The sequence below is a fragment of the Zingiber officinale genome, chromosome 11A (assembly GCF_018446385.1).
Source record: "Zingiber officinale cultivar Zhangliang chromosome 11A, Zo_v1.1, whole genome shotgun sequence".
Taxonomy (NCBI): domain Eukaryota; kingdom Viridiplantae; phylum Streptophyta; class Magnoliopsida; order Zingiberales; family Zingiberaceae; genus Zingiber; species Zingiber officinale.
The window spans coordinates 84502755-84513060 of NC_056006.1; the positions used below are offsets into that span (position 1 = coordinate 84502755).

The following is a 10306-nucleotide window of genomic DNA, read 5'->3' on the forward strand; positions in this document are numbered from 1 at the left end:
GACATGTAGGGCCGGTCGGGTGACACTCTGTCAGTTCACGGTTGGCGCTCGGCAACTTTCGGCACCTTTGAAATCAGCGTTGGCAAGCTCTGTTGAAGCCTTTGAAAAACTCAAAGCTACTTTCCGAGGTCCTTATTCAAAGATTCCCGAACGGAGAACCGGTGAGCGATGACTTGGCAAACTAGCAAGTTCTATAGTGTCGGTCACCATTCAGAACCAATTGAAAAAGTACTGCTGGTACACGTCGACCGGATGGAAAGCCTCGCGTTTCCAAGCGCTCGAGGACACCCATCATAGAGTTCCTCCACTCGAGCCACACCTACCGATCGGGATGAAGCCAAATGCTCGGGAGGAGGGCGGTCGGTTCACACTCATGGTGATCGCCTCTAAGAAGGCTTTCTCACGTCCGTGTTGAAATCGTGAGCTCGGAGACTCGGCACATTCTCCAAGTACATCAAGGATCGTGTGGAGGGCATCAGGCGGACGATCATTAGCTAAGAAGATCCTGCTAGCCGGATACTTTTGGCCGACCTTACAGATAGACGCCGGACAGTATCTACATGCCTTTCGTGCGGTATCACAACTTCTCCCAAGGCCGACGGAGGAGATGAAGGCATCAACCGTCTCATGTCCGTTCGATCAATGGGGAATGGATATCGTGGGTCCATTCCAGGTGGTGACCGAGAGGAAATTTTTATTGGTGGCGGTCGATTATTTCTCCAAGTGGGTGGGCGAGCCACTGAGACAGGATCACCCGAACAGGATGGTCAAAAAATTCATCTGGCAACACATCATCTGTAGGTTCGGTATCCCTCGCCGATTGGTTTCCGACAATGGGCGTCAATTCACAGGGAAAGCGCTAGAAGATTGGTGCAAAAGCTACGACATCGAGCAACACTTCACATCCGTGGCTTACCCCCAAAGCAACGGTCAAGCTGAAGTAGCCAATCAGGAAATCCTCCGTATTCTGTGCGCTCGGCTTGACCACGTGGGAGGAAGTTGGTCGGATGAAGTGCCGGGCGTTTTATGGGCCATCCGGACGACTCCTAAGGAAGCAACGGGCGTCACACCTTTTCATCTGGTGTACGGCGGCGAAGCGGTCATTCCGGTTGAAGTCGACGTCGAAGGTCAATAACGATGAAACAGCGGAGGAACATGGGTGGTTGGTTGACGAGGCGGGCCAAGGCGGCGTCACGGTGATGGCGTACCGTCAACGGATGAAGCAAAACTACAACCGGCGCGTCATTCCCCGATCCTTCCAGGTCGGCGACCTCGTCTGGAAGAAAATCAAGCCGGTCGGCGACGTTGGCAAGCTTGAAGCTCCGTGGGCAGGTCCCTTCAAAATCATCGAAAAGCTCCGCTCAGGCGCGTATTATTTGGAGGACGAGGACGGTCGGCAGCTAGATAGGCCGTGGAGCGCAAATCACCTCCAGCCTTACCGGGCGGGATGAAAGGTGTGCCAATGTAAATCATCCTGTATACTTTTTCCGACTGAATGCTTGAAATGCAGAAACGAAAAATCTAGAGAATAAATATAAGGCATCGTCAAGGAAAATCGAAGGCCCCGTACCGTTCGGACGGAGGTAAATTATCCGAGCCAAAATGCTCAATGCGGAAGACCCCGTGTCGTTCGGCCGGGCGTACGATACCCAAGCATCGACACAAAAACCGAAGGCCACGTGCGGGAAGCAAAGTGGTGTAATATGGCGCTAATTGTATATTTTAAAGCTGCGCCGAACGGGATCGGTAAAATTAGCCTTAACGGCCGTCTAGCCCAGACGTTAAACCGTAGAGCTGCGCCGACCGGCTATAAATATCCGCGCCGACGAGCTCCGTCGTTAAAGATCGAGAGACGAGCCGGCGTCTATAAACCCTCCGAGCGGGAGACCGACGAGCACCGCTATAAAGATCCGCGCCGACGAGCTCGCCGTTAAAGATCGAGAGGCAGTGCGTCTATAAACCCTCCGGCGGGAGACAGACGAGCACGTCGTTAAAGATCGAGAGCCGCCGGCTATAAATATCCGTGACGATCTCGTCGTTAAAGATCGAGGCAGTGGCGTCTATAAACCCTCCGGCCGGGAGACCACGTCGTTAAATATCGAGAGCCGCGCCGATCGGCTATAAATATCCGCGCCGACGAGCTCCGTCGTTAAAGATCAAGAGACGAGCCGGCTCTATAAACCCTCCGGCGGGAGACCAGACGAGCACAGTCGTTAAGATCGAGTCGTGGGCCAGGCTATAAATATCCAGACGAGCTCAGGTCGTTAAAGATCGAGGCAGGCGGTCTATAAACCCTCAGGCGGGAGACCGACGAGGCTCAGTCGTTAAACATCGAGTCGCTGGCCAGGCTATAAATATCACGACGAGCTCAGTCGTTAAAGATCGAGGCAGCAGCATCTATAAACCTTCCGAGGCGGAGACCAGCAGGCCAGGTCGTTAAACATCGAGGCGCGTCGAGGCTATAAATATTCGCGAGCTCAGTCGTTAAAGATCGAGAGGCAGGCGTCATAAACCCTCCGGCGGGAGGCCGAGCACGTCGTTAAAGATCGAGAGCCGTAGGCCAGGCTATAAATATCCGCACGAGCTCAGTCGTTAAAGATCGAGACAGGCGGGCGTCTATAAACCCTCCGAGCGGGAGATCGACGAGCCCCGTCGTTAAAGATCGAGAGACGAGCCGGCGTCTATAAACCCTCCGAGCGGGAGACCGACGAGCCCCGCCGAGAGATGAGCCGGCGTCTATAAACACTCCGAGCGGGAGACCGACGAGCACCGTCGTTAAAGATCGAGAGCCACGCCGATCGGCTATAAACATCCACGCCGACGAGCACCGTCGTTAAAGATCGAGAGCCTCGCCGATCGGCTATAAACATCCGCGCCAACGAGCACCGTCGTAAAAGATCGAGAGATTGATTAAGGCCGATCGGCCGTCGGTTTGCCAACACTTCGCATTCACTGAAGGCAAACAGTATAGCCAAGCGCTAAACGATTTTGAGGAAACAAGTCAATTGATTAACCCGATCAGTCGTTTAGTAGGAAACAAGGGGAGTCCAACTGATTCTACGAATAAGCAGCAACACACTAAAAGGAGACAATGAAGGGCAAACAAAAAATACAAGCAAAGGAACATAAGGAGGCCGAACGGCACGTACAAAAATTTTTTTTGCATCCGCTGAGCGGAGGAAATACAGAAAGCACTCGAAAGAACTCGCCTCACTCCGGGTCTTCAAAATTAAAAAAGGCGTCCGGGATATCATCAATCATGGCCGCCAGGTCGGAGGAGGGAATATGCATTCCCGTAGGAAGGTGGTCACCCTTCTTCAAATACGCCATGGTGACCTTGACCGCCTCGGCGAAAGTGGAGGAGACGTTGTCGCCGAATTTTGCACCGAAGCGTTCCGAGCGGAGATATTCTTGGCGCGCTGCTACTAAGTGACTCGGCTCTCCCTCCTTATATTTTTTAAGCACCGCCCGGGAGGCAGTTAAGGAATCTTGGACTGCCTTCAAGTCCATCTCAGCTTTTGTGCGTTCAGCCGAACGGACCTCCCGCTCGGCGTTCAGCCGAACGGACCTCCCGCTCGGCGTTCAGCCGAACGGACCTCCCGCTCGGCGTTCAGCTGGGCCTCCAGATCCTTGGATCGCTGATCTAGAGCACGGACATCTACTTTCATCTTGTCCAGATCAGCTATCGCTCGCTTCTTCCGGGCAGTAGCGCGTTTGGCATCCGCTTCGCGCTTCTTGATTTGGCCCTCCAGCCGAGCCACCTCTGTAGACAGGTCGGCGGCCTTTTTCTGTTCGGCCTCGAGGGTTTGTTTCTCCCGCTCGGCCGATGGACCCCCCGACACTTGGAGTTTCTCCAGGAGATCCTCCAGCTCGGCTAGCCGATGGCTAGTGGCGATTTGCTCAGCCCAGCGCTGTAAGGAAAATAATAAAATGAGGAACCGGACAGTAGCATGGCACAGAAAGAAAAATGAATTCACCTGAGTGGCCTGCTGCATGTTGTTATCGCCGAGCTGCTTAGGCGTCATGAGGGCCACTTGAATCTGGGCATCCTCGAAGAGCTTGGCGAGCGGACCAGTCAGGGTTATTTCATGAACGGGGCTGGCGGGCCGATCGGCTGACAGTAAATATTCCTCCGATGGGAATCGAAGGGTAGTTTTGATGGTCGGGTGGCCGGTCGGCGCTTCCTCAGCCGCAGTCGCCTGGCCCGAGGACTCCCCTATGGTAGAGGTTTCGCCCAACCGTCGTAAGCGACGGCGAGTTCGTGGAGGAGAACCAGAGGGCTGTGCGGTGGGCAAGGCCGCTGGAGTCCCGATATGCGACGGCGTGCGATCTGGTGGCTACCGTCGGCGCGTGGTCCGCCCTCTTGGGTCGTGGAAGGGAGTCTGTGACATTTCGCAGAACTTCGGTGGGGATCCCGGCACAGGGGACTCTTAGCTCTGCTGGAGCAGAGGAAGCAGGATCCGCCTCAACCTCCGTTAGGCGGTGAGGTAACTTTCTGTTTGATGCGTCCCCCTCTCCATGGTTGTCGGACGGTGAGGATAAGCCCAGCTCGTGAGCTCTCTTTTGGTGGCCGCTTGATTTCCACGGCCTTGACTTGGATGAGCGGTAGCTTTGGGCGCCACATGACTTGGTGCAATAGAAGAAATTAAAATCGTTAGACAAAAAGGCGAGGTAAAAGTCCTTACTCATGCGGAAGGGCGATTAGCGACGGAGATAATCCAAAATATACAACACCTTGAGAAGCAATGGTCGATCTTGTCTTGACCGGACAACCATTCGCCGCGTGAAGGTATGCGGTTATACAATTTTAGAGCTCGGTTGGGTCGGCAGTGATCTGCCATTTGGTTGAAATCTTGGTAGCTCAAGTCGAGATGTAGAAGAAAAATTCCTTCCAATGCTTGTTGGAGGTGGCGTATTATCAAAAATTTAAAGCCTATTCTACTCGAAAATGAAAGTGCCGACTCGGATTGTTTGGGGTAGAAGAAGAAGTGGAATATTTTGGGGTCAAGTGGGATACTATGCGACAAAGAGGACAACCACCAGCTCGGCAACCTAAAGGAGTTCGGCCTAAGTTGGTAGGCGGGATCTGAAATAATTACAAACCTCAAAATGAATGGATGGGTAGGAAATCTAAGGCCGCCAGAATTGGTCTAGAAAAAAGCAAATGGTGCCGATCGGCGAGTTATGGGGCCGATCGGACAGTACTATAATTACTTCGTGGTCATAGGGGATCCCATACGTCAAACAAGGCGGCTCATCAAACCGACTCTCCATGGTCATATACCAAGGGCCATGAACCCCAACAGCGGGCTCAGAGGAGCTTGCCATCTCGGAGAAGCAATAAGATGGCAAGAAACCAGAGGAACGGGAACGAAAGAGGCAAAACGACTTGGGAGGACCTTGTAAACGAAGGGAGAAGACTCACTGAGAAGGAAACGGCGAAAAAGATCACCGGTGGGTTGGTAGCCGCCAAAAACAGGAACTGGATCGTCGGAGGTCGCAGCGGAAGAAGAGGCGGAAGGACAACGCACAAGCAAGCATGCGGCGAAGGAAGTAGACGGAGGCTTTATACAGCAGAGGCTGGTCGGCCTCCGCCGTCGGATGCAGGTCACGAGAGACGATGTCATCATCTAACCGTCCATTTCAAAGTAATCGGCGTCCCATCGTACGAATCATCACCACCACACAAGAAGAGCCACATGGCGCTCTGTCACCAGGCGCAATTAAGGCGCCCATACCGCGCATGCTTCGGTTTAATGAAGAGGATTTGCGTGATTTTCGAGAAGATTTAGACAAGCAAACATCCACGTTGAGCGACAAGACAACCAAAACGAAGAGCCGAGCAGCTGAATTTGGCATAAGGGCGAACGGCCCGGGATATATAAGCGGAAGGCGGCGGCCACGCTCGGACACATAGTCGATCGGTCGGACTCACCGCCTCCTTGACTAGACTTGAAGGGAGGCAAGTGATCGGTGGTAGAATGGGGATCCACTTCGAAGGGTCGGCTTGAGGGCAGATGGAGGTGACTAAGCGATTATTGGCGTAGAAAGCATAAGTAGGTCGGCGGAACGAATATAACCCAGGCTTGGGTTTCGGCCTTGGCGGGAGGATTGAATGGCCGTGAGGCGTCTGCTGGGCAAAGTAAGCGGGTTGTCCGTTCGGCCAGGATAAGGGCGAGGATACAAAGGTTAGCCGAGCGGCCTATTCGTTCGGCTCTAGATATGAGATGTCAGCAGAGGCATGTCTAATGATTATGCCGTACACAGAATTTCACGATAGAAGATCTTGCCGTCACATCATGGAGAGGTTGATACAGTAGCGGTATGGCCTCATGGATGCCCTTCTGACAGACCCATACCTGGGCATGGTCGAAAGCAGGAGATTGCTTCGATTGGCGCGCCCAGGCTTCTTGGAGAGGTTTATATAAGGTCTCCATTTCTTCACCGGAGGTACACGAGTCTTCATCTTTGAGCCACCTCTTCATCTATTTCCTCGTCTGACTTGAGCGTCGGAGGGCCGTCGCCGGGACACCCCCCCCCCCCGGCTCGGTTTTGTTGCAGGTTCGCCGGAGCACTCGAGGATCCAGCAGGGAGCGCCACGTCCCCAGCGTTCGTTGACCCCTGGTTCGGACAGGATCAACGATATAAAATCCAAGAGTGCAAAACACACACATCACAAGTATGTAGTTCACTAACAAGGAAACACAAGTCCGAAAATAGATAACCATCTCAACTCCTAGTGGAGACTAGCGACTAGAACCTCCTGACGGCTTTAACCTGAAATAGGAAAATAAAGCAATGGTGTGAGTTCAACGACTCAACGGGCATCAAGCTGACATGCATAGTAAAATATAACCAACAGTAATAATCATGTAGTACAATCTCCTGGATAATAACTGGAAATGCAAAACCAAAAGACAGGAGAATAACTGTATTCACCTGGGCCTCCTATCCTGGCATAAAGGTCGTCAGACCAAACTCATCATGTCTCCTGTATGCATGTCAATCATATGCAACCACAGAAATGCAGCATCCAATATACAGCAATTACAAGCAATAAATGCAATCCATGCATATGATGCAAATGACATGGTCACCCCTGACGCCAGTCAGCCATCTCACACACGATGGTGAGACCGAGTGGGTAGGGCTATGACAACTGTGCACTCTGCCATCACTACTCCTAAGTGACCGAGTGGACAGAATGATGTCGGAGTGCACCTATCCTCCTACCCCAAATCATAAGTGGGGGAGCCCAATTAATGCTCTCATCTCCCTGTGTTATAGTCAAGGGGAGTGATCCCTGTCTTGCCGCTACAATCACACTACCCATGAGCGGACCAGTGGAACCCTTGATAGAGCAACCTGTTGCAACACACCCTGCCTGATATACCACTAACTCATGAGTGATTGTATGTGCAGATCCATGTAACTAGCGATGTGCTCAACAATAATGGAGCCGACAATCGCTCAGCATGCAATAGTATAAGATGGTGCATGTCACTAAGCATGTAAATCCTGAACATATCCACCCCATAAAGTATGTACCAAAAGGTAAATGGATCCAAACAAATGATCTAGGTACACCTGACAGGTATAACAAATAACTAGTCTTGTATACAATAAGGCATGATAGGTCACTACCTCTATGAACATAAAATACACATGGCAATAATCAAGAGGGTATAAGCATGGATGAATAGCAAATTAAACAACAAATAAAGCATGTTACAGGTATCAAGTAAAGATCTGACCTACCAATGCAGATATATGCATAACCATTACTACTCGTTATAATCTACTACGCATATCAAATGACAATATTAAAAAGATAAATCAAGGTACCCGTCTCAAAAATGAAGATCGTATCCAAAAGATTCCACGTTGAGACGCATGTCTCGAATCAAAGTTGTGTAACATAGTACTGATTAGAAATCGTATCTTACCCCCCAAAAACTAACGTAATCTCAATCCAATTATAAACCCTAATTGCATCATTTGACTCCTCAATCAATTCTAACCAATTCATTCTTTTAATTATCAATCTACTACATAATGCATCAAAACAATCCAAAAACTCACCCAAATTCAATCAAGCTATGGCTGACCCACTATCGGAGAAGTTTGATGCTAGAAATTGGTGGCCGAAGCTGGATGACGCTGCTGACCACCCAAACAGAGGCCCCAAATCAGATATCTAACATCTCAAACACCTAAACTTGCTACTAGGGCTAATTTGTTACCTCAACCCTCTCCGACAGTTGTGGATCTGTCCCCTAGTTGCCACTATCCCTCAGGGATCACCAACGGCCAGGATATTGATAGGGAGACAGTTGCTGGTGATCAGGCAAGGAGGAAAAACAGTGATCGCCAAGATTCTGCAGTCTTGAAACTACGATCAGTGAGCCGAATCGAATGAACACTGTGGCCGGCGATTAGGTACGGGATGGGGTCGCCGCATGTAGGGATCTACAATTCGGAACATCACTGATCCAGTGACAACCACGGCGACAATCGAAATGAAAAGACAACAAGAGTACCTTACACCTTCTTGTGGCCGAGAGGGGGAAAAGACCGTGCGGAAAATGGCCGAGGAAGAAAGGGAAACCGGCCAATCAGGAGTCGACATTGCAATGGAAGCTAGGGCACGACTCGGAGGGTAAACGACGACGCCTATGCTCCGGCGTCGGCTCACAGCAGCCAATGGTGAATAGGAACGGTTAGGGCACGAGACCAGCCATCGATCGACTCCGACGATCGACGCGTCGGGGGAAAAAGATGGTGCTCGCGATGGAGAAGGAGCGAGGGGCGAGTCGGCGGAGAGTGGGGGAGAGGAAAGGGAATCGACACAAACTTCCTTGGCCAAGGGCTTTTGTACCCGTGGGAGAAGAAGAAGCGAAGCGTCGGTTGAGTTGGCGAAGATGAAGAGCTCGGCGTCGGGTTAGGGAGGAAGGCGCAAGTCGGGCGGAGTTAGGGCACGAGAAAGGAAATAAAGAAAAAGGAAAAAAATATTTAAGGAAATTAAATATTTTCTCGTTCAAATAGGGTGGCTTAAATATGTTTTTCCTAGCCTAATAATTTATCCCATTATCATACGTCATACGAACTCCGATTAAATTCCAAAAAATTTCATCATAGTTATTCGTCCTTTTCAGTATATTACAATTTGTGTTTGTTGATAACAAAATCAAGCCATGTAAATTCTTGTTAACTAGTAGTCTTCAGATCTCAACAAATTAATAAAAGAAGCTCAAATCTTCTGTCAAGAGCTTTAATTGCATCAGAATTCATGATTAGTTGCATTCATAACACAAGCTCTGAACATTTACAGGTAACACCAATATATAAAATTTGTACATGTTTGATCAATCGAGAGTTTAGAAACTAGACAAGCCGTCAATGCAGGAAAATAGAAATGATGAACTTGTATAATAATGATACATCAGAAACTACGATACTGATCGAGTAACATAATCTCCCATTAATATGGCTCCTCCTGTTTTAAATTATCCAAGTGTTTCATGGAAATCTACAACATGATGATCATATCAAACTAAGGAATCTTAAATAATAGGAGACTCCACTCATGTGTTGCTGTGAATTGCTACCAATCCTCTTGCCGTTGCAAATGGGCAAATGCTTTATCGAAGATCAAAACTAGCCTATGTTAAAACTGAATTTATCTGAAATTCTCTGATATTGCAGCTATGTTCTGATGATGAAACTTGCTCAGACTAGTGCGCACAAGTGCTTCCCCAAATAAGGATGCTTTTGTAGACCTTAATATACGAATTTCAACAAAATCTCCTGCTTCTGGTTTTCGCTCCCCATCTGTTTGGAATGAGTGCGGAAGAGAGACGTTAAGAAAGCAAACCTTATGACCTCGATCACTCCTTCCTATGAGTTCCGTCTCAGGTGCTCTCTTGTTGGGTCCCTCAACCAAAACAAGTTGGACGGTGCCTACTTGAGCAGCAAACCTCTGTCCGGTACTTTCACGGAAAGCATCAATTAGTTCACTGAGCCGCCTCTGCTTGACACTATCAGGCACATCATCCACATAGTTCCTGTGGGCATGAGTTTTTTCCCTCATGCTATAAGCAAACATGTATGCCATATCATATCCAACCTCCCTCATAAGGCTTAGGGTGTGGGTATGCTCTGCTTCTGTTTCTCCACAAAAACCTGCAACAGAGCTCCTAGTCATTAGTGCTAAAAAAAAGTAATACTACAATTAGAGGGTTAACATTATAAAGGAATCAAATTCTCTTGCAATTTCTATAACCAGAACTGAACACAGTACATCTTT

General features: G+C 49.6%; 1 long non-coding RNA gene across 2 annotated transcripts; it reads right to left on the minus strand.

Moving 5' to 3' along the window:
* Positions 1-7859: 7859 nt before the first annotated feature.
* On the minus strand, positions 7860-8980 carry LOC122032187. 2 transcript variants are annotated; one of them, XR_006125986.1, is made up of 3 exons: positions 8541-8980; positions 8244-8469; positions 7860-8160 (listed from the first exon to the last, which is right to left on the minus strand). It is a non-coding gene; the product is annotated as an uncharacterized LOC122032187 (long non-coding RNA). The 2 variants fall into 2 exon arrangements; XR_006125987.1 differs by having other exon boundaries at positions 7860-8163.
* Positions 8981-10306: the final 1326 nt, after the last annotated feature.